A 25,723-nucleotide genomic window follows, 5' to 3' on the forward strand; every position below is an offset into this window, starting at 1 on the left:
CGACACATACAGAGGTCAACCTAAAATACTTACTTTTTGAACCATAAACTAGGGGGTGCAACCTATCTGCCTAAGTGACCTGTACGTCACTACGAGGTTTAAATTTTTTTTTTTTACTAAGGATTGTTAGTTTTTCCTTTTAAAAAATATTTTTTCCTTTTTTGAAAATAAAAAGGTAAATAATATATTTTTTTTTAATTAAATAGCATACAATCCCCCGGTCAATAAAACATAACAAGTCGAAAACTAATGAAAAACCTTTCCCTAAAAATTTAAATCTTGAAAATCATATGAATAAATAAAAGAAAAATGAAAAATAATTGAAGATATAAATAGAATAAATGGCCTAATTTCTGAGCAGCAATAGGCAGCAACATTGTTTTCTGACCCATCATCTGCACTGCATACTGTAAGTCCTAAGGGTGCATTTGCCATGTTGAAAGGACACAGGAGCGACTTTAAGCAGTGTTCTGGCTCCCTCTGCTGGTCGATCGAAGTAGAACACTTGTTTGACTCTCACCACTATCCTGGGATGTCGTTGCCACCCCTATAAATTAGTTGGCCACCCCGCTTGCCAGTATATCGTTAGATTGTTGTAGCACGAGTTATGCATTTCATCCCAAATGCAAATCTGCCAGCACCTGCTTTTCCCCAGTAAATATTTTGTTTTGTTAAATGTACACCTTATGCCTAATTTATACATAACTCAATAAAACATAATTGTTGTGGAACTCAAAATGTTGACTGGACAGTTATGGACTATGCACATTCAATCATTAGTAACATCAAATATAACACAATACACCAAAGTATATCAGTAGCCGTGTCCTTAAGTCTTTCTGATAGTTTCCCCCTGACCTTTTTTCTGCAATAATATAATGAAAACCTGAAATTATGGCTTTTAGGGGCAGTTTACATGGCGACTCTGTGACACAAAGACGCAATGACTGAGTAGCGGACTCGCCTCGCGTGCATATGGTGTCGGCGAAGACGAAAAATTCTGAATCCTGCCACCAAAGTGGAAGAATCCGGTTGTGGGGGGCTACCTCGGCATGCATATCAAACGCTCTTGCGCCGCGACACCGCGCCGTAACGTCAGCACTCGTACACGTCACAATGGGCGTGCGCAGTGGTGCTACTAAACATTAAAAACAGCAAATATGGCGGAATGTCGGCTTTAATTTACTGTTTTAGTAATATTTTTAAATTAAATATGTTGAACGTTTCATTTTTTTTTTTTTTTTTTTGCCTTTTTGAACAAAAGAAAAGTGACATTGCTTCGAGTGGGCGGGCATATTTTTTTCCGGGCTGAGGGAGCTTGGTGGGGTCAAAGTGCATCATTCTCTGTCTCCCTGTAAATCTGCACTGCCCCCTAGGGTCTGGCATGAATACTACATCGTTTTCATGCGGAATTGCGACATTGTTCAAATGGAGACGCAAATGCAAATTTGAAATTTTTCGTATTCTCGGAGAGTCACCATGTAAACGACACCTTAGTTTTGGTGTGCCACCCCAAGATTTTAAGTGGCCCCATCTGGCCACCCCTATTAAAAATTTTTGGAGGCGCCACTGTTAACATCATGCAAGGCACGTACGTGTTGACCTCGGCAGAGTTGGCAGGGCTTCTTGAGGTTGCACTGCGCCGCTTGGTGTGGACGGGCACAGCGCCAGCATCTTTTGTTGGTCTTGATCCACTCGGTGAGCTCTTCCTTTGTTAGTTGGCTGACATCTTGACACTGGCTGATGTGCCGTTCGTTGCTGTCACAGAGGGCACAATGACAAGGTGGTTTTGAGATGGTGGAGGTATTGTTTGGCATGGACACCTTTCTAGTCGTATTATTTGAGCCATGTAATACGGTGATTGTCCGTTTTTGTGGGCGCTTGTCTGGCTTTGGACCATTCACCTCGCCTTTCTTCCTGGTGGGGGTCATCTGTCCATCCAAATCTTGGCACCAAGGCTCATATTTCAGCTATTGAGCAAGGTCGTTGAGAATGCAATAACTGGCGCGTCGAGCGAACGTGCATCTCCGAAATTGTGCTCGCTGCTCTGGGGTTAGTTTACTAACTAAGCGAGTGACGTGGGATCCACACCGTAACTCTACTTCTTGGGAAAAAATACAGAGGTAAACATTCTTCAGATTCATGGAAGAGGCAGATGGGAAAATACACAGACGACGTCGGTGTTAGAACATGTATTGTTGAACGGAGATGCGAAATAACAGACTTTCCGGCGTAAGTAAACAGCCGCCATCTTAAAGCAGTAGACCTCTGTTGAGAGAAATGGTGGAGGAAATGTTTTGTATTCATAAATGTGTCCTCAGTTGATGTGGAAATAATGCTCCTATTGCTTGCTATTATTGACATAATAACTTTTCGCCACAAGATGGCAGGATGGGACTTAATTGTCTAAAGTGCTACTTTTATTACTTCTTGTTTGACTTTGATGACTTTGATTTGTGGGATTGCCTGTGAAGACAGCAATGAGAGAGGATGTATCCGCATATCAATGGAAATGAAATACGCCGAGTTTTGGCTAAAAGACAACTTATTCTCCGTCAATTCTTCCTACGAATGCAACGTTGAGCTGCAACCACCTCAACAGGTTATGGGCCCAGGAGTCATTCGAAGGTAAAGTCAGTTTCCACTGTGTAGAAGGTCGCGAAGGACAGCGTGCTCACGGACTGCTGATTAGCGGAAAAAGCTCACAGGCAACATGGATCCACTAGGAACAAGTAGGTTACCTCGACTGGCATTTGACGGAGATGAAGCTAAATATGAACTCTGGGAAACTAAAATGTTGGGACATTTTCATCTAATCGGGCTAAAGAAGACAGTGCTGGTAGGACCAACCAATGAAGCAGAGAGAGAAAATGATGAAATGAAAAATGCGGACGCGTATGCTGAAATGATACAACTTCTTGATGATAAAAGCCTTTCATTAATAATGAGAGATGCGCCAAATGATGGAAGAAAAGCTCTGAAAATATTAAGAGAATATTATGCTGGGATGGGAAAACCCAGGATTATAAATTTGTACACCATGCTAACATCTCTTCAAAAGGGAACCGAAGAAAGCATAGTGGACTACATAATAAGAGCTGAGACTGCCATCACAGCATTGCAAAATGCAGGTGAAACAATGGCAGATGGTCTACTCATCGCAATGGTCTTGAAGGGGCTGCCAGAAAGTTACAAGCCATTTACAATTCATGTGGCGCATACTGATGAGAACATGACATTTGCAGAATTCAAAACCAAACTCCGAAGTTTTGAAGAAACGGAAAAGTTAAATGCAGCAGAATCAAGCGACAGAGTGATGAAGACTCAAGCAAGAGCTTCAAAGCAAGCCACAAAAGCAAACGCTCGTGACCGGATCAAAGATGACGCAGAGTTAGTGTGCTTCAAATGTGGGATCAAAGGCCACCGTGCAAAATCATGTCGACAAAAGACATGGTGTAGTCGGTGCAAAACGGACACGCACAAAGACACCACTTGCAGACGCAAGGAAAGACCGGACGGAGCGAGAAAAATTGCTGAAGATGGAGATCCTGACTTCGCGTTCAAGGTGAGAGATGAACAGCCCGACACCAGGCGGCAGGATACACACAGTATCCGGGAACGAGGTCTGATGGTGGACACGGGAGCGACATCTAGTATCATGACTGACGTGACCAAGTTTAAAAGATTCCAGAAGACGTTCAAACCAGAGAACCACAGCGTCGAGTTGGCAGATGGCAACCGGTGCAGTGGAGTCGCACTAAAAAGAGAAGATGGAGTCGCACTAAAAAGAGAAGATGCGGAGTGCTACCTGATTGACAACGGATGACATGATAGCTGATATCATGACAAAACCTGTAACAAAGTTAAAATTGAAGAAGTTTGACAGTGTTATTTTTGGAATTTGAAATTTAAAAGTTCATTTGGTTGTTAAAAAGGCCATCAACATGAGAACAAGTGGGGGTGTTGAGAGAAATGGTGGAGGAAATGTTTTGTATTCATAAATGTGTCCTCAGTTGATGTGGAAATAATGCTCCTATTGCTTGTTATTATTGACATATTAACTTTTCGCCACAAGATGGCAGGATGGGTCTTAATTGTCTAAAGTGCTACTTTTATTACTTCTAGTTTGACTTTGATGACTGATTTGTGGGATTGCCTGTGAAGACAGCAATGAGAGAGGATGTATCCGCATATCAATGGAAATTAAATACGCAGAGTTTTGGCTGAAAGACAACTTATTCTCCGTCAATTCTTCCTACGAACGCAACATTGAGCTGCAACCACCTCAACAACCTCTCTAGAAGGCTCTGTTGTAGCGAACCTAATTAACTTTTTATCTAAAATACTCCTATATCGGCAGAATCTTGTCTTGAATCTATCTTTAAATGATAAAGTTTTAAAACTTTGACAGAAGTAGACAGAAGGGAAATTGTGGAATAACGGGAGCAATTTTGACAACTAACAGTTGATTCACAACATTAAATCAATTGAATGTAGTTTAAAGCTGCTGATACAGAATGGGGACTGGAGTTTTTTTTATTTACTGTTATATGTTAATTTGATACTGAAATAGTGGTATGGTTTAGCCTTAGAGGATTTTTGAACAATTGCATTGCATCAATAATCATTTTATAATCGAATCGGAGCCTCTGAATCGTAATCGTAATCTAATCGTTAGGTGCCCAAAGATTCCCAGCTCTAGTTACAGATATCGATAACTCCCTGCTTCTCAAGGCCGATACCGATACGATAACCGATAATATATATCTAATTTTTCAATGTACTGTATATTCACCTGAGTTTTCGAACACCCAAGGGTCAAAACTACTAGTGGTGGATTCAGCATAAATTTGCCTTTGACCTAACCAGAATTTTCATGATGACATGAACATTATAATGAACAAAACAAAGACAAGAACAGTTTTGGCTTCAAATAAAGTGCCCATATTTATTTTTTTCAAATAAATATAATTCGATTCCATCAAAATCAAATAGTCAATATCATTGACGATGTGTTCCCCTGAAAAATGAGCACTGAACTAAAACAAACATAAACCCAACAGCTATTGTGCTTTGTCAGCAGATCTGTGTACCACTTCACATTTCACACTAGCTCTGTCCCATGCGAACAGATTTGGCTGCCTTCGTCACTTCAAAGTCCGACTTTTGTTTTCCTGGGTGCGTTGAAAATCAATCGCTGCACGTCGCTAGCGTGGTGCGTGAACTGTCCATTGCTTTAGCATGTTGCTTCATTGCCACTACTAGTTTCGTTTTGGGCTGTGAAGAAAACGCTACGGAGCGTGCGTTACAGTGGTTTTGTTAGCTCTCGCGTTGTTATCACACGCCCGTGACAATCGGGTAATGACGGCGACTACTAGCGGTTGTGCCGAAATGAATGGGAAGTTGAGTCAACCACGACGGCGGTCACAATCTAAGTGCGCTGTGTGGTGAATGACACAAGCGCAGCACGTGAGGCAAAAGCTAAATTATTATCATATTAAGCAATGGATTGAACTTTACCATCAGCCCTGTCTTTCTTATATATCCTCTGGTTGTCCTACGTCTCTGACCGTTCTTGGTGATAATTTAGTTAGCCTTGTGTAGCGATCGCAAATGCTACTCAGTGACAGCCAACGAACACTTTTATTTTTTTCATTGATAACAAATCTTAATTCTAGAATTTATTTACACTTCCACCTTACTAAAGGTGTTTTATATATATATATATATATATATATATATATATATATATATATATATATATATATATATATATATATACACACACATATATATTAGGGCTGTCAAAATTATCGCGTTAACGGGTGGTAATTAATTTTTTTAATTAATCACGTTAAAATATTTGTGAAATATAGAGTATATAGAGTGAAATGCCCATTTGTTAATTGTGTTTTATGGAGTTTTGCCGCCCTCTGCTGGCGCTTGGGTGCGACTGATTTTATAGGCTTCAGCACCGATGAGCATTGCGAAAGTAATTATTGACATGAACAATGGTGGGCCACTAGTTTATTTTTTGATTGAAAATTTTACCAATTTTATTAAAACGAAAACATTAAGAGGGGTTTTAATATAAAATTTCTATAACTTGTACTAACATTTATCTTTTAGAACTACAAGTCTTTCTATCCATGGATCGCTTTAACAGAATGTTAATGCCATCTTGTTGATTTATTGTTATAATAAACAAATACAGTCCTTATGTACCGTATGTTGAATGTATATATCCATCTTGTGTCTTATCTTTCCATTCCAACATTTTACAGAATATATATATAATTTACAGAAAAATATGGCATATTTTACAGATGGTTTGAATTGCGATGAATTGCGATTAATTACGATTAATTAATTTTTTAGCTGTAATTAACTCGATTAAAATTTTTAATCGTTTGACAGCCCTAGTATATATATATATATATATATATTATATATAAAACAGAAACGGTAACAGTGGCAGTCAGATACCATTGTAATTCTTTTCAGGTCATTCATTGTCAGACAGAAGCAGTACGGCACAACGTTACGCAAAAAAAAAAATTTAAGTTAGAAATATATAAATGGCTTACTCGCTTTGTCCTCTGAAAGACCATGCCAACCCGACAAAATGTTTACTGCATATGAAATGTGAATGGATTCACCGAGCTGGTGTTAAAGTCCGCTCAAGTTGATTCGGTCTTCACATTTTTTCCTCCCGAGTTTTTGGTTACCGGAAACGTATGAAGAACACATTCTTCATGTGTCGTAATGTCCAGAGTCGTTTCTACAAGTTCCAAAAAAGCAATGTGTGATCGGCATGATTGTTTTTGAAAGATTACCGGCGAAAAATAGCACAAATTACGTTGTTTCTATGCAAGGGCGGGTCTATAATGTCCCACTTCGGCAATACTTCCGCTTTACGATGCGACGTCACGGTCTAAAAATAGCATGCGTGTGGTACGCCATTACTGTCGAATGGTAAGTTTACTATCGATACAGCTGTATCTCTCACCTGTAAAACCGGATATCCGGTCGTATCGCTTTATCGTTCTCAAGCTTACAATTTACCTCATCTACATTCCATGCGGCGACTATTTTAAACAGTTATTATTATTAAAGCGACATTTGTTTCTTCTGAGGCCATCTTGTCCATATGGCGCTCACTGTGTTTCTTTCCAAAGAGACATCTTGCGGCGTCTGGGATGGCATCCAAGTAAGGCGAGCGCATGCTTGCAAGGCAAACGTGTGTTTAACAGCGACGTCCTGCCCAGCCGCGCGCTATGAGTAGCACGTGCAAACAGGAGCTAAACAAAAGTAGGAGTTCTTTTGCGTGATTTTATTAAGGATTAGTCCCCTCTGGTAGTTTGCGCTATTTAATGCAACACAGTAGGCAGGCGGGCAATGGTGCAAATTACAATCCCACACGCTGGTCTTGGATTGGCTTTAACTGACAGCATGTGGGCAGAGCGTAAAAGTAATCAGGAGTCTGTCATCGCGGCAATTTAGTTCCGTCTCCTTGCCGGAATCACTCTGCAAGCCGTTAAAGTGGGGAAAAAATCTGCCGGTATTAAATAGGATGAAAATAATCCTTCACTGGATGACAACGTATTAAAAACCTGAGCTTCGACGATGCTTTAAAAGGCTGATTACGAGAATTGAATTGTGTAAAATCATCATAATCGGGACTAAACGTTTGGGTCAAATCCTGCATATTTATCAACGGCAACAATGTTGTTTGTGTGCACACTACCTGCGTCTTTCCCTCTCACCTGCTTCCATTGTTTTGACCGACCGTCCTCTCTCTTGTTTAATCCCCTCATCTCTTGTTCATCCGTCTGTCTGTATCTTGTCCCAGAGGGATCCTTCACGGATGACCTGGCTGCTTAGGTTCCTGTCACACACTCACGCTTTGAAGTTAGTTACACCGTAAATCACACAAGACCAAATCTTTGGAAGGATGCTGTTCAAAATTAGTCTTTCAAACAAAAGTAAAAGAATAACTGTGCTTCCAACATGGTTCAAGTATTTTAGGTAGGAATTCATTGACGCAATAGATGTCCAATGCATTTTGACTGGGCGGGGTGTGAAAGAATATTTTTTCCATGCTTATAAAACACATAACTGCTGTTATACTATATTCATTTGTGCTGTGACTGTATCCATGTTCGTGTGCTGTATTTCTTTGAACATAGTACAAAAGGTTTCTGTGGACTGTCTTATCTGATTTTACTCCCACTCGTGCCAGCTACGGCGAAGTTCCCAAGGTTGTAACTCAAGATGTTTTTCAGCAGAAAATCACCAGAGGTGGGCTGTAAGAGGTTTCATTTTTGCTTTCATAGTAGGTATTAAGCCTCAACGATATATCGTTTAAACATCGCCATCGCAATGTGCGCATGCGCGATAGTCCCATCGCAAGGACGTGCGATAGTTTTTTATTTTTTTTTCTCCAATCCACAAACCTTTGATCTGCTTCATTCGCTCGCACAGCCTCTCTCACCCCCTTTCCCAGCTGTCAGTCACTGCGGCACATGCTTACTAAAGTTAAAAATGGCTTTGATCTGGACAAAGAAGCCGGGTAGCAATCTGTCAATCATCGTTTAACTTGTTAAACAGTCTCTGCAAAGAAGAACGGGCTGGAATGAATGTGTGTGTCTGTGGGGGGAGAATGTGGTGACGTTCGAGACATAAAATAAACGCCAGAAGTGATTATGAGGAGTTTGTAATTTCTACATGTCACTCCAAGAGTCACAGCCATGTTAGGTAAACAGAAGCATTTAATAAAGCCAAGCATTTTTCTACTACAGTACTTTATTCTTGTTTAAAAATGATTCAATGGGACAGTTATGTTAAAAACTGATCATAATTATTACATTTGAAGTGCTTAAAAAACATTTATTAAAAAAAAATATATATATATATATATATATATACATATATATATATATATATACACATTTTTTAAAATCATACTTTGGGGGAAAAAGTGAGAAAAAACATGTCTTATATGTATCTCTTTCCAGTGCTAGATCTGAATAAATACATTGAGCACACAAACACACACACACACACACAAATGGGGGTGGGGGGAATGCGCTACTTCGCGGTTTTTCACTTATCGCAGCGGGTTCTGGTCCCTATTAACCGCGAAAAACGATGGAATACTGTACACTGTGGTCATGATGAGTCATCCAAAGTCTTTCCACACAGCTATTCAAGTCATCTAGTAAAAATGTCTTTTAAAAAAAATATATATAGATATATATTTTTTTAATATCGCAATATAATACCGCAATATATCGCAAATCCCCCAAAAATTGCAGCAATAGTTTTTTCCAGTATCGTTCAGGCCTAGTAGGTATCGTTTTCATAGTAAGCAATGCCCTTTCAATAAGCATATGTAAACCCTTGACTTGTGTATCCTCTTTGTACTCCCGCGTGTTCACGGCTCCTGGCCGGATCACGCCATTGTATCCTTGACCTTTATCAAGTTTTTATATAAAGTCTTCGAAGCAGGCAATCCTTAGCTGGGCCTGATTCATTTCTCTCATATTTGAGCTATCGATTGCTGCTTGTCTTGGGATTCAAACTCGAACTTCCCTGATTCGAAGAAATACAGTGAGGTTTTCTTGCGGCGTATTCCCTCATTTTCCGCGGCATTCACATTTTTTAAAACCCCGAAAAGCAGGGAAATAGTGAGAACTTTTTTTTCGCAGTATTTCTTCATTTTTCACTGCGTTCATGGTTGTCACAAAAAGCGTGAAAAGATTCAGAGATTTATTTGTCATTGACACCAGCTCTCACAGGATGACAACGAAATTCCGTTCGATGAGTGAGCATCGGGCCGCTGCAGACGTTCTGCGCCGCCAACCAGTTATGGCTGGAGGAAGAGGGCGGGGGGTCAGTGATAGTAAGAAAAAGGCGGTGGCGGACTGGGGGGGGGGGGGGGGTTGTGTGTGAGTGTGTGTATGCACAGACGTATCAGTATGTGTACGTGTCTGTAGACAAAATAAGAGTTGCAGGGCCCTGCGACCGGCCTTGGGAATAGAATCGAGGGCAAGAGATAGGGCCATCTGCGCGGCTCTCCCTAGAAGGGAGGTGTGGGATAAGGGAAAGGGAAAGGAAAATTATAATCGAATTAAGCCGAATGAGTAATTTAATATGTCCAAATGCAGTTAGTCTTCGGTGAAATTCGTGCTCCTCGGGGCGTAGGTGAGACTTCAGGTCTCTTAAGTGACTCGCTCCATCTAGAGTTGAAGCTGAGAAGTACAGCAGAATGTAGGCTGAACTCAAGCTTCAGTGTTATTTTCATAATTTGTGGGCCAATAAAAACTGGGCAGCAACACACCTCTGCTCTGTAGTATCTACAATTTTGGGACATTAGCAACAATGCTATCGCTAAAATGTCTCCTCGCTTGTTTTTGGAGCATCTGTTTTCTCGTTACGGTTTGTTTGACGTTTTTTGGGAACCTTCTGCAAGTTCCACCGACATCCCGGTTCCACCAGGTCGTGCACGACAACAAGAAAAATCTCCTAAACATTTGGATGTCGTCACTGTTTAAGATGGACTCGTTTCAAAGTGCTTCTTAAAGTGATCCTCTAACTTAAATACATGTTGGCTCTAATAAACCACAATTGTTCTCTTGTACTAAAATATGTTGTTAGAAACACATAAAATGTTAAATCAATGTCAGTATTTTATAATATTTAGTACATATTTTGACCGTTAGTTGGCGCCATGGTAGCGGGCTCGCAGTGATGACGTAATTGGGATCTTTCCAAATGTGTAGCATGTTCAACAATTGCTTATTGCTGCCTAAACTCGCGAAGTAAAATGCCACGATGTGCTGCTTTTGGATGCAATTTCCAGTCAAATGGAAACAAGGGGAGTGAAGTGAGTGGTCAAGGTGGAATTATTATTTTTAGTGAATAAATTTGCATAAGTGGAAGCTTCTCCCCCTTTTTGGTCCATGCATGCACGTATCCTACCCACCACGTATTACAACTGGCGCCCGAACATTTTTCCAGGATCCTCAGGCAAGTAAGGGATCCGTCTATTTTCTGGATCCGACGGTCCCACCGCGTCTGCAATATTGGTTTCGGATCTGTCCATTTTTTTGATTCGTTGGTCCCACAGCGGCTTTACGGATCAGTCTATTCTGTGGAATCGACAGCCTGATCGTGGCTGCAACATTGCTATGGGACCGGTCTAATTCCTGGATCGTCGAGTGAGTAAAAAACGCGGATTTGGATTACTATCTTTTTTGTTGACTATTCATCGTGGGAGTTTTCCCCCAATCATAATAATTAAAGCACTATGGCACGCTACAGTAACGACAGTGACTCTGACGTGGACCTTACAACAATGTTGGAGTTCGTCAGGGAACGCGTGTTTGCTACTGCTGAGCTCCCGAGTGAAGAGTGGTCAAGGTGGAAATATTTTTTTTGTGAATAAATGTGCATAAGTGGAAGCTTCTCCCCTTTTTTGTACTTTTATACACATATCCTACCTACCACGCGTTACAATGTACAAGACATGGATTACACAAGATGTGCTCTTTGGCCTGTACTGTATGTAAAGCACATGACAGCTCTGGATGTTAACAATCTACATTATTATATTGGGATAAGTTTGAAAACGCAATATGCTTACCTTGAATATCTGCTAATAAAACCGGAGTTCCCAACAGCACTCTCTCGCTCTGTTGCCATTGAGACTCAATAGCAGCGAGTGCATCACCAGTTTTGCCCAACTTTTGTCTTATTAGGTATTTGCTGCACGCATTTTTCCCTGAAGCTCGTCTTGTGAACGACCGACAGTGCTGTCCTGCTCTTCACTTTTCAGATCTGGTTCAAATAGGAAGGGTAGAACTGACGACATGTTGGGAAAGCTAACGAGTGACACGCTGGAATTTCTGCAACGGGCCCGGTGACGTCACACACTGCGACGTAACAAGAATGGCGACCTATCACTTAAAATAATTTTACAAACTTTTTTAAAACAAAAACATTAAGAGGGGTTTTAATGTCAAATTATTATAACTCATACTAACATTTATCTTTTAAGAATTACTTGTCTTAAAAATAGAGGATCCCATTAAGTCCAGTCAATCGAGACCCTAGTGAGGGACATGAGATGTGTTTGTGTTTAACACGGCTTACCTTCTGCCAGAGGTGTTGATGACTTGTTGCTGCCTGACTGAACACTTGCACTCAACTCTGATTTTGTCACAGTGCTAAAATGATGGAATGGATGCACATAAAGGGGATGAACAGACCTCAAAATACAATTTGTTAGGGTTCTCCTATGGCAAAATCAGGATAAAACCCACGTTTGCATTGTCCCAAATAAATCCTGTCATGCCATTAACTTCTGCAACACCTCCCACTGAGTCCATTGTCCCAGATATCTGCCCTGTGATCAGTTGTCATGTTCCAACCTGCGCCGAGTACACTGACAGCCAAGCTTCTCCATCAGGGACGACTGTGGAAGGAGTACACAGGGTGCACATTTCCTCAAGGTTGCAGCAAGATGAATAGTGTCTATGGAACAGATTTTAGCTTGTGTATGTGCAAGTGAGGAATTAATAAAAACTGAATACACTCAGTCCTACCTTCTATCAATGAACAAAAGTAGGTTAAAACGTGAGAATTCCGTTAGCTCACTTTAGCATCCTTGATCTGGATTTCTGGAATGTTTAATGAGTTGTTTGTAAATACTGTATTGTGTTTATGTGCAGGTGCATCGGTGGTGCATAGAGCTGCAGCCTTGGGCCAAACACAGTCAATCTCTGGAGGATGAAGCCAAATGATTTCTTTTGCTACATCACAACACCACGAGTGAATCATACACTACCCTAAATGTATCAATTCACCTAATGGGTGACCTACTGATGGAGAAAATATTATGTGACCCGAAGTGAATTAGCACATTATGCCTTATAATAAATTCAATCTGGGTCAAAGGGCGGAATGATGGGGGAAAATAATTACATTATGCCTTTGTGATGTATGATTGCTTCTGTGACCTAGATTGTAACAACTTTTATTGTTTTTTACCTTTAATTACATAGTTAGGAGGGAATCTCACGAGATAACTTGTTTTGATTGTTTCTTACACGCCTGGGTTCCATAGTTAGGAGGGAATCTCACGAGATAACTTGTTTTGCACTCATAATATTTACCGTGGGAACACAACATCTGCTACCGGACGGCGGAACCTGGGAACCACGCAAAGAAAAGCCCCTTTTTCGAGGGGCTGAACCAAAAGTAGCTTTGTCATTGGACGGGGCCGCGCCGCCTGGGAGCAAAGGTTGGCCGTCTCCGCCCCCGTGTGGCGTGTTCCTACAAAAACCGGGCATTTCCGGGCGACCAGTGAAGGCCACCAGCGGGTCACGTACGGATCGCCTGGCTTTGTTCCTTTGCCGCCTTACCGGAGCGTTGGCTCCCGCTCATTTGTCACGGTAAGCGATTTCCATTGCTAAGGGACACCTGATTATATTATATATATACACATACATATACACACACATACATATATATACAGTGGGGAGAACAAGTATTTGATACACTGACAATGGGGGCAGTGTATCAAATACTTCTCCCCACTGTTTATACACATATACATACACACACATATATATATATATGAACTTCCGGTATCGATATCGGATCTGGATCGCAATATTTGGCCTTGGTATTACTTGGTATCGGATCGAATCCAAAATCACTGGTATCACCCATCACTAACAGCTACGCATGTGGTTTAAGTTATGTATGAAAATGTTACATACTGAGCTTCATGCTGTTACAGTTTATCAAACCTTCAAATGCAGCTGTTTTCACGTCAGTCTATTCAGATTTCTTTGTATAGTTGCTTTCCTCATAAAACTCAGTCCTGACATCCTACTCTTTGTCTGTGACTAATTGGTCACCGAGGGACTACGTTCGCACTGCATCTGTCGTTACCTCTAATTCTTAATTTGTCGTGTGACAGTTTAATTAAAGAGAAGATAATGCTCCAATCTGAATCCGTCTCCCTCAAGCCACTCAGATCAGATCCTGCCAGGACGCTGTGGCAGTTCATCTTCTTGAGATCATTAAGTTAATGAATGACTTTGTTTATTCTGGCTCGACACTGCCCTGCTGGTTTCTTTACTATGCTCAGATCCACAGGGGTTTCAACTTCTGAAGAACAGGGAGTGTATAAATGTGAACTCTGAGAGACTATTGAGCAGTGTGCCTTTGTCGCATCACGTGGACGAAAGGTGCACTCATTGATTGAACAAATAGAAGAGGAAATACATCCTTCCTTTGAGGGGAGGGAATGTGCAGGCTGTGACGTTGCACGTAATGTAGAATAAATTAAGTCGCCGCTGGGCTCACTCCATCCAGATTCTATGCCGAGCGAACTGGAGTATATAAAAAATGCATAAGGGGAAAATGTAACCACGAAAGGGAACCGCGTGGTACCCCAAGTCGCACAGGTGCGCAATCGCTCTCACTTTCGTGACTTTTTAGATTGTCAAATTGTCATCACTTCCAGATGAGCGAGACCCTAGAAGCAGCCGTCCCGAGAGGCTCCACCTGTCTCGGCCACTGTCACTCCCTCCCGATTCTATGCCGAGCGAACTGGAGTATATAAAAAATGCATAAGGGGAAAATTAAACCACGAAAGGGTACCCCAAGTCACACAAGTGCGTGATCACTCTCACTTTCGTGACTTTTCAGATTGTCAAATTGTCCATCTTCACTGGGCGGGGGAGTACAGCGATTAATTTTTTTTATTAAATTTTTTTTCGCTGTATTCCCTATTTTTTTGCGGTGTTTGGGGTTTTCTAGTTTTTTTTGCGAAAAGCAGGGGAACTGTGTATTTTTTGTGTGCCGTATTCCCTGGTTTGTCCCACCATTCACTTTTTTTTGCGTGAAAAACCGCGAAAAGTGGGGGAAGTGAGAATTGTTTTTTTCGCCGTATTCCCTCGTTTTTCACATTAAAAAAAAAAAATTCTTCCTCATTTTTTGCGGCATTTGAGGTCTTCGTAAAAAGCGCGAAAAGCGGGGAAATAGTGAGAATTCCCCCCCCGACATATTCCCTCAGTTTTTTTTTTCCCCCGTAAAAATCACAAAAAGCAGGGGAATAGTGAAAATAGATTTTTTCCCCCCACCGTATTCCATCATTTTTCGAGTTTTTTTCCACCGTAAAAATCGCAAAAAGCGGGGGAAAGGGGAAAATACTTTTTCTCCCGTATTCCCTTATTTTTCACGGCGTTCAGTCGTCATAAAAGTGGGGAAAGCGGGGTAATAGGAATATTTTTTTCCTCAGCGTATTCCCTTTTTTTTGTTTTTGTTTTTTTTAGTAAAATGGTGTGAAAATACTGAAAATACTTTTTTTCGCCGTATTATCAGATTTTTCGCAGCGTTCACTTTTTTTTTTTTTTTTTTGCGTAAAAAATGCGAAAAGCGGGGGAATAGTGATAAAACCTTTTTTTGCTGTATTCCTTCATTTTTCTAGCCTGTTTTCTAGTTCAGACTCACCGCTGTTCAAGTATAGAGTCTGGGACCCAGCTCCTTATTGGCCTCTCAAGCCCGAACTAACTCGTTCGTGGAATCAGATTCGTTTATTTGCGTGACGTGTTCTTAATGAGCAACGTAACTCTTGCGCGTTGGAAGTCGTCTCCACAACAACACAGATGGCGAACGGAAGAGCCGAGAATATGTTCCTATTCGCTGTAAATTCAGTTTTAAATGACCAAAAACTCATTGAGTCGCTAAAACCAACAGTCTGTCTCGCGCTAGCCATGTTGAATAAACTTCTCTGAGTGAGTCTGGAGTTCCAGGTTATCATTTTTCGCCTTCGTAAAATGCGCAAAAATCGGGGGAATAGTGAGAAACACTAGTGTGAAAGCGCCCTTAACCTCTGCGCAACCCCAAAAAAATTGTGTCAAGGTGTCAAGACTATTACCATTTCGGTGTGCATTTTCCACTTGAAAGAAGCTAGCATATTTTGGAAAACACATTTAAAGGCAAGACATCCCAGGATAAAAGTTCAAAGAAATCAAATCCAGATCACCATCCTCTATCTGACCTCAATCATACTTCTAAAAACGATCCCAGGCGCCATATGGGACCAACTCTCAGGAGAGTTATGCTCTGCTTCAGTGGCTCTACTCTCCAGCATCAATCTTGCTTCAAAACAGACGTCATCATTAAATTCCTTGTTGGGCACATTACTGTTATTCGGACTTGTTCCTTGGCTATAGCTATTTACAGTGGGGCAAATAAGTATTTAGTCAACCACTAATTGTGCAAGTTCTCCCACTTGAAAATATTAGAGAGGCCTGTAATGGTCAACATGGGTAAACCTCAACCATGAGAGACAGAATGTGGAAAAAAAAAAAAAACAGAAAATCACATTGTTTGATTTTTAAAGAATTTATTTGCAAATCATGGTGGAAAATAAGTACTTGGTCAATACCAAAAGTTCATCTCAATACTTTGTTATGTACCCTTCGTTGGCAATAACGGAGGCCAAACGTTTTCTGTAACTCTTCACAAGCTTTTCACACACTGTTGCTGGTATTTCGGCCCATTCCTCCATGCAGATCTCCTCTAGAGCAGTGATGTTTTGGGGCTGTCGTTGGGCAACACAGACTTTCAACTCCCTCCACAGATTTTCTATGGGGTTGAGATCTGGAGACTGGCTAGACCACTCCAGGACCTTGAAATGCTTCTTACGAAGCCACTCCTTTGTTGCCTTGGCTGTGTGTTTGGGATCAGTGTCATGCTGAATGGACCCAGCCCTGTCTCATCTTCGATGCCATTGCTGATGGAAGGAAATTTCACTGAAAATCTCTCGATACATGGCCCCATTCATTCTTTCCTTTACACAGATCAGTTGTCCAAGTCCCTTTGCAGAAAAACAGCCCTAAAGCATGATGTTTCCACCCCCGTGCTTCACAGCTGGTATGGTGTTCTTCAGATGCGTTTCAGTATTCTTTCTCCTCCAAACACGAGAACCTGTGTTTCTACCAGAAAGTTCTATTTTGGTTTCATCTGACCAGAACACATTCTCCCAGTCCTTTTCTGGATCATCCAAATGCTCTCTAGCGAACCGCAGACGGGCCTGGACGTGTACTGGCTTCAGCAGGGGGACACGTCTGGCAGTGCAGGATTTGAGTCCCTTTAGGTCATTCACTAGGTCCCCCCGTGTGGTTCTGGGATTTTTGCTCACCGTTCTTGTTATCATTTTGAAGCCACGGGGTGAGATCTTGCATGGTGTCCCAGATTGAGGGAGATTATCAGTGGCCTTTTATGTCTTCCATTTTCTGATAATTGCTCCCACAGTTGATTTCTTTACACCAAGCGTTTTACCTATTGCAGATTCAGTCTTCCCAGCCTGGTGCAGGTATACAATTTTGTCTGTGATGTCCTTCGACAGCTCTTTGGTCTTGGCTATAGTGGAGGTTGGAGTGTGACTGACTGAAATTGTGGACAGGTGTCTTTTATATCGATAATGAGTTAAAACAGGTGCCAATAATACAGGTAACGAGTGGAGCCTCGTTAGAAGAAGTTAGACCTCTTTGACAGCCAGAAATCCTGCTTGTTTGTAGGTGACCAAATACTTATTTTCCACTCTAATTTGGAAATAAATTCTTTAAAAATTAAACAATGTGATTTTTTGTTTTTTTCCGCATTCTGTCTCTCATGGTTGAGGTTTACCCATGTTGACAATTACAGGCCTCTCTTATCTTTTCAAGTAGGACAACTTGCACAATTGGTGGTTGACTAAATACTTATTTGCCCCACTGTATGTTCTCCAGAAAAGGCAGTCCAGCAGGAAGGAAAGTGAAGCAACAGACCAGCACCTATGGAAAAATAGAAGCTATACTATAAACAAGCGCATTCCTCCACTTTGCAGTCTCTAGTGACAAACTATTGCAGTGACACAGGGGCCTTATACACGGCAAATCTCATTGTAGTGCGTTAATAATTCAAAGCAAGTTACTGGTTATCCATGACCTGGGCTGTTCCATAAGTAATGCTGTTGTCTGAGGTGTCGCTCACGTCCATAACACCCTGGAAGTTCCCAATGAAATATTTAGTGAAGCGAAAACATGCATCGAGTCGCGGCTCCATTTCTCTGCATCATTCATGCTCCCGCTCACGGGACGCAATCTGGGGACTCATCTGTAAAAGATGAGTACTGCGAGTAATGTGTTTTCCCTTCCAGCAATTAAAGAACACAGTCAACGCAGAAACAAGACCCAAGGGAGAGCATGGAGATAGGAGCTAAGGGGAATAGGGTGAAAAAGGAACTGATTTACCGTGTTTTTTTTTTCACCATTTTTGGACTGCAAGCCTCTACTTTTTTCCCCTCATTTAGATTCCTGCGGTTTATAGTCCAGTGCGGCTTATTTGTTGATTTATTTGGGTAAATAGGTAACACCTTATTTGACAGCTGCATCATAAGGCAGACATAATTATGACACTATCATGGGCATTGATGGATGCTTATGACAGATGTCATTCAGTGTCATCCGGCAAATTATGTGACTAACTTCATTTATGTCCAGCTCCGATCTTTTACATCCATTCAAAAGTGAGATAATTTGCTGGATGACACAAAATAATATCCGTCATAAGCATTCATTAATGCCCATAGCAGTGTCTTTTCATAATTATGATAATCACTACTGTCAAATAAAGTGTGACCAAATACCATAACTAGCTATTTGTGAAACAAGTGGTACAGTAAATGAAGAAATAATGAGCACAGAACATGAATTTTGATTGTTATTTACATCTGTAGCGCTGCAATCATACGCGGAGATTATGGGGGAGCAGGGGGCATAGCCCCCTCCCAGTGGCCGTAAATGTCATTGCATGTAATTGACTTTCCTATATTTGAATTTAAAATTAAGACTTTGCCGGGACAAAATGTCAAAGTTCTAAAGCAATAAAATAAACAATAAAAATGGCTGAAATGAACAAAAAATATATTTTTATAATGGGTGAAACGCACGCACACACACCCATAGCAGGCATGCCTGTATGTACAAGCATGGGCTAAATTACTATCACAGCATATATCTTGTGAGGTAATTTTATTGCCGACACTGCGTTTCTGAGTGATCAACATGTTTTGCCTCCCGCCACAAAAAAAAAAAAAAAAAAAACCTCCAGCTATGGCTGCATTGCATGCTAGGAGGCATGTTGGACGACAAAAGTTTTGACAGCAGGTGGCAGCAGAGGTTGACTGTCTTCCCCAAGGGAGCAGTGTTGGCAAAATGAAGCTTCTCGAAGCAATGAAGCCTTGCAGCCAATTGATTCAAAGCTTCATGTGGTCTTACGAGTCTTATGTTGCCACTGTAATATAAAGTGTGACCGGTAAATATCTTTTAGTGTTAATATCCCACAATACAGTGATGACAGCTGCGGGTTATAGTCGAGTGTGGCTTATCTATGAAAAAATGCCATTTTTGTGTCAAATTTGGTGGGTGGCGGCTTATAGTCAGGTGCGCTTTATAGCCTGAAAAGTATGGTACATTGCGGATTTAATATTTCAATTTTAACCTCAACGACTTGACTATTTTGCTTCTAGGTTGGGGCCAAATACTCGTAATGTTGAACGGTACCTAGCGACATCTGGCTGCGAGGTCCACATCTTTGACCCCAGTTTGAAAGAGCCACACCAACAACGCAGTGAAATGTGGCTCCACCGCTTATCCGTAGACTGGAGGGATCCCTACCCTGCTGTCATCTCCCAGCGTCAGAACACCAAGAAACTGGCCACTATTCTCAACGACTTTGGTCACAGATAGGTAAGAAATTGAAGAACAGAGGTGAGTAGAGTAACCAAAAAATTGACTCAAGTAGGGTTGCAGCTGTCGATTATTTTAGTGGTCGATTCATCTATCAACTAGTTAGTTCGAGTAATCGAGTAATCTGATTAGAAACATTTAATGCGTCGAACAATAAATTTTAGGGATGTAAAACAAAGGCTTATCTAAGATTGCACTTTCAAAATAAAATTCAAGTGTTTCTTCAAACTAAGCAGAATTGCACTTAATTTAAATATTAAATACCTGAGCTTAGCCTCAAACTGTATAAATAATCATAAAAAATGATCTAAGTATAACAGAAGAACAATTGGCTAACTTGCATAGTAACAGTCCACTAGCTTGAGTGCTATAAAAGCTAACATTTTTTTGGGACAATGCTCTCAACAAATCGTTCAAACACATATTCCCACAAAACATGGTTGAATATACCTATAAACTAAATTACATTACATTACAATTACAAATTAAAAACATATTAGCAAAAAAAAAAAAAACTTACCGTATGTTTGTCTTAACAGGTAGCAGCTCGATTCAGCCATGTTAAATGAGTTATGTAATATTCACTGTTGGAACTAGAAGGCAGTGGATCCACCCAAATCAATAAAACTAAATGCAAACACTTTCAAAACAAACCACTACAAGGCCAATCTAACAAAACGAATACTCGAAGCAGCAAAATTTGATTCGAAGCATTTTTCTATTCAAATTACTGAAGTTAATCGATTAAACGTTGCCGCACTAGACTCAAGTAAAAGTTGCATTACTTTAAAATATTATTACTCAAGTAAAAGTAGGCATCCCAAAAATTTACCCAAGTAAAAAAGTAAAGTGAAAAGAATACTCAAGTAATGAGTAACATTGTAACTGTTTAAGATGTGTTTTCTCAGCACAAAGTTATCTCTACAGTATGAACTGTTATTAATATACTGTGCTATAACATATTACATAAACACATTAGGCCAAAGATATAAACACAAAAAAACATTGAATTCTGGCGAGAGAATCTACAGAAATTAAGCATTATTTGTCCAAAGAGAATAAGTGCCCTCTAGTGGAGAAAACATATTTCCTATCATGAAACTAAAAGGATCTTTTTCCGTGGTCAGTCGGTGCTGGGAGAGGGAATAAAATCCACGCTTTCGAGTCAAGTTGACGGCGGCGCTATTTATCAAATACATCATTTTTTACGGTGCTTTAAAGACGCAACGTGATTGAGCAGGCCAGCGTGATTGTAGAACGGCAAGCTTGAGTCTGATTGGTAGAATGGATTCATGTGATTATTGTTGCGACGTCTCATTGGTGAAACTGGTACAGCGACTGTTGGCGTCTGGCCAAAAAAAAAAAGTAAAGAAGTAGAGTGTAGAATAAAGAGGAAAAATGTAACGACTAGTGTAGTCCAAAGTAGCAGAGAAAGAGTAGCTTTTCTTCTTCACAAATCTAAAGTTAAAGTAATATTGCATGGTTTAATAAAACTACTCTTAGAAATACATTTTCTCAAAAAGTCAATGAAGTAAATTTAATGAGTTACTACTTACCTCTGTTTAATAATACATCCAGAGTACCATATATTCCCACCTTTATCCCAGCATTACACAAATCCTCACGACTCCTTGGGAAAAAAAGCTTTGTTTGTTTGAACTGGCGACTGTGAACTTTTCCCCGAGTGTTATCACTTCATTATGTTAACCAGACAAGCATGCCTAGCCCTTCTCCGTTTTTAAACGCAGCGTCACACAACATTCATCCTCGGAATGAGGTTTTAATGACAGTGAGCGCAGTGGGTCAGCACAATCAGCAGCTTCCACTTACCCAGCTGCTTAAGAAAAAGCAATTTACACAGCAGTGTGCACGCGTAATAACGTGCACTCATTAGTTGAAACCTGTTGAGAAGTCAACACTGTGAGCTTTTGAGCCTCAGGCATCTTGTCCAGTGTTGGTTTTTGTCGACGAGGACGAAAATATTTCATATACCAACGCTTTTTTCAATGACGATGGCGAGTTAAAGACGTGTTTTGGGAGAGTAAAACATCACGAGACGAAAATGCGCAATAGTTTCCGTCACATGTTCACAATATGTGAGATTTTATATGTAGTTAGCCTGCATCATAGCAGTGTCTGGTTGTGTCACTCATGTGACGTGTGCACCCACACTCACAACTGCAATGATGCAATATGCTTTAACCTTTAAAGGTCTGTGCTGAGTGATCATCACGCACTAAATGTAACTCTTAGTGTTAGCATAGCATTCGGGTTAGCATTAGGCTAATGCTACTGGCAAGCATCCTCTTAAACAGTGTTGTTAGCAGCCCATTTAATTTTTGTTTCGTAGTCTTAGTCATATTTTAGTCATTTCAAAATGTGTTAGTCTTCGTGTAGTTTTAGTCGACAGAATTTCATACAAATTGCGTTTTAGTTCAGTGGTTCTTAACCTGGGTTCAACCGAATGTTCAGTGAGTAAGTGACGGGTTCGGCGAAAGTAAAGAAACGCAGATATCCATTTTCGTACGCAAAGTGGCTTTTTTGGACCAGGTCTTGGACTGGTTTGCGCCCGATTAAAGGCTTAATCCATTTCTTTTAACTGCTAGTCCTCAAACTGATGGAAGGAGGAACTGGTTTGCTCAGTGGAAGGTTGACTTGCGCTTAGTATGGGGGAATATAACAGACCAATGGGCAGCGTGGTCTTAAAGTTTGATCTGCCAAACATGCTGCCAAAATATGAAGAATTTTGAACGGGGATTTGCTAAATTATTAGCTTGCTAGCTTAGATATATTGGTTTTGAATTTGAAAAAAATTGCTACTATTTAATTCAAAAAGGGTTTGGTGAATTCACATGGGAAATTTGTAGGGTTCGGTATCATTAGCAAAGTTAAGAACCACTGTTTTAGTTACTTAAAAAAATGTCATCTGTAAAACTCCCAAGGTTTTAGTCCAAAAATAAATGAAGGTTTCCAAAACAATTTCGAATGAACATAGACAGACGAGCACATATTTTAGCGTTCACAAGGACGCCAACTTCGTTAGGATAATATAGTGATCCCTCGCTACTTCGCGCTTCAAACTTCACGACCTCAGTCCATTGCAGTTTTTTTTTTCAAATAAAAATAAATACAGATTAGCTGCCCCTATCCGACCAAGTAGTCTCACTCTCCCTCCTGCTGCTTTTCTTGGTTAGGCAATGCACTGGAGTTGCTTGGTAAAGTTAACGATAATTGACAGACGTTAAGGTTTGATCTTCCCAGAAATGCCTGGAAGCCGAAACTTCAAAGCGCTGCACACGTCAATCATCGTTTAGCTTGTTAAAAAGTTGCTGTGGCAACTCATTGTGTGTAGGTGAGCAGCTTCAGCGGATTTGAGTGGGCTCACTCAATGACGCATTTAATAAAGACAAGCATTTTTCTTCGTTATTCTTGTTAAAAAAAATAATTCGGTGGGGCAGTAACATGTTCAAAAGCATTTATTAAAATATGTATACACTTAAGTTTTTTTGTGTAATTATACTGTGTGTGTGTGGGGTGTGTGAAAAAACATGTCTTAGATGTATCTCTTTTCAATCCTAAATCTGAATAAATACACTGAACACACACACACACACAAAAAAAAAAAAAAGTTTTTTTGTGGGGTGGGGGTTCGCGGTTTATCACTCATCGCGGCGGGTTCTGGTCCCAATTAACCGCGAAAAACGAGGGATCACTGTACACACTCAGCAGGAAAAGCAGTATATAATTTTCAATTAAACCCACCTGGAAGCCAAGACCTGGAAGTAAAAAACACAATGAATGTAACTAGTAGCGTTAGCATAACATTCGCGTTAGCATTAGGCTAATGCTAACAGTGAGCATCCTCCTAAACTTTTTTTGTAACATAACAGTTTGTGGCGTACGATGTTATTTTTGGCATTGACTTTAAATTTAATCTTTTGGATAAAAATATTAGTCATATTTTAGTCATTTCAAAATGTGTTCGTCTTCGTCTAGTTTCAGTCAACGAAAACTGTTGTATGTTTTTGTCTATAAACTTCAAAGGTTTTAGTCCATGAATAAATAAATAAAAGGTTTCCAACAATTTCGAATGAACATAAGTCTAGAAGGACATCACCATCTTTGTGATGATAATAGACAATCAGCAGGAAAACGGCACATTATTTTCAATTGATTAAACTCACCTGGAGGCTGCAAACTGTATGGAAAAGGTTTTCCAAGAGTTTAAGACAACACTCACCATGCTAAATGCTAATGCTACAAGTTAGGTAGTGTGTGATTATCGGTCAGCACAGACCTTTAAAGGCTAAAGAAATATGGCGTAACTAGCCAAAATAAGAAATCAAAACTTACCAAACAGCACCTGACACGTTTCAAAAAAGGAGCCTGGAGTGGGCAAGCTTAATGACCGGCTGGTGAGTAATCACGTGTGTGTGTGTGTGGGTGGGGGGAAGGCGCAGCACGTCACATGAGTGACACGACCAAACACTGTTAAGATGCGTGCTAACTACACATACGGTAAGAAAATGTCACACATTGTGAACTGATGACGGAAACTATGGCGAAAGTTCATCTCGTTCTCGTCTAGTCAGACGACAACTGGCATCCATCTCATTATGATTTAGTTTCCCAAGATACGTTTTTAGCTCGTCGTCATGAAAGAAATTGTCAACTAAATATTTTCGTTATCGCCATTGTTGACGAAAACAATGATACACAGTAAGATTTCTTTTCTCATCTTGGCCAGAGAGAATATGCAATGTTGCTTTAGCCTTTAAAGGTCTGTGATGAGTGATCATCACACACTAAATGTAACTAGTAGCGTGAGCATAGCATTCGCCTAATGCTATTAGCGAGTGTCTGCCCGGACAACTTTTTTTTTTTTTTTTTAAACATACAGTTTGTTGCCTCCAGGTGGGTATAGGTCATTGAAAATAATGTAGTTTCCCTGCTGAGTGTGCATTATCACCAAGTTGGTGTTGTCCACTGGAGTGATGGCTAAACGATGTTTATCACCAATCGAATAGCCTTAGACAAGACAACCTGAAAAACCTTAGGTGATTCATGATTCCAGACCAAAAGGTTCCTGTCACTATAGTTAAGCCTTGTCAGACTCAATCCATCATCTAGATAAGGAAAGTGCAAAGTACAAATTAACTACCAATCAATAGCACAGTTAAGCGTTTTCCCCAGGTGGCGGTAAGAAATTCTTGCGCTCTCATTTCAGGTGGACGTACTGAAGGCAGACATGGAGATTGCTGAGTGGAAGATCCTCGAGAATTTAATCCTGGAGGGGGTTCTGGACTCTTGTCGGTCAACTGCTTTTGGAGATTTACCTCCACTGGGCAGGTTTTGAGGTAGCAGGAGACAATCCTTCCGTAGTACGATTTTGGTTCAGTCTGCTCAAGGAGCTGGAACACGCCAACTTCTGTCTCTTCCACGTGTGCAGTGACCCGACGCTACCGCAAATCTTTCTGCACAAGAACATCCTTAATGCTAGCAGTGCCTACACCTTTGTGTGGGTGAACACACGGTGGACTGGGGGCTAAGGTGCTGGTTGAAGCCCAGCTCTCTGCTCGGATTGACCTTTTTTGTTAACCTAATTCTCACCCAGATGCATTTCTCCTGGGCTGTTATGACCTAATATGCCTTCAGAGCCTGTGTATGCTACCACATGTTGTCCTTGCTAAAGGTCAACTCATTAGTCATTTGAACGATAGTTTGTGGCCCTATATTAAATTCAAGCCCACAGCAACAAATGGCCACCAGTTCACCGAGTCAAGAGGACAATATTGCAGGGATGCACATGTACCTAGAAGTTCAGAGAACATACAGTGGGGCAAATAAAAATTTAGTCAACCACCAATTATGCAAGTTCTCATACTTGAAAAGATTAGAGAGGCCTGTAA

At 40.6% G+C, this 25,723-nt stretch overlaps 1 pseudogene; it reads left to right on the forward strand.

Moving 5' to 3' along the window:
• The first annotated feature begins 7,150 nt into the window (after window positions 1-7,150).
• Window positions 7,151-25,363, forward strand: LOC130907975 (probable methyltransferase-like protein 24; annotated as a pseudogene).
• Window positions 25,364-25,723: the final 360 nt, after the last annotated feature.

Source organism: Corythoichthys intestinalis, chromosome 19 (assembly GCF_030265065.1).
Source record: "Corythoichthys intestinalis isolate RoL2023-P3 chromosome 19, ASM3026506v1, whole genome shotgun sequence".
NCBI lineage: Eukaryota > Metazoa > Chordata > Actinopteri > Syngnathiformes > Syngnathidae > Corythoichthys > Corythoichthys intestinalis.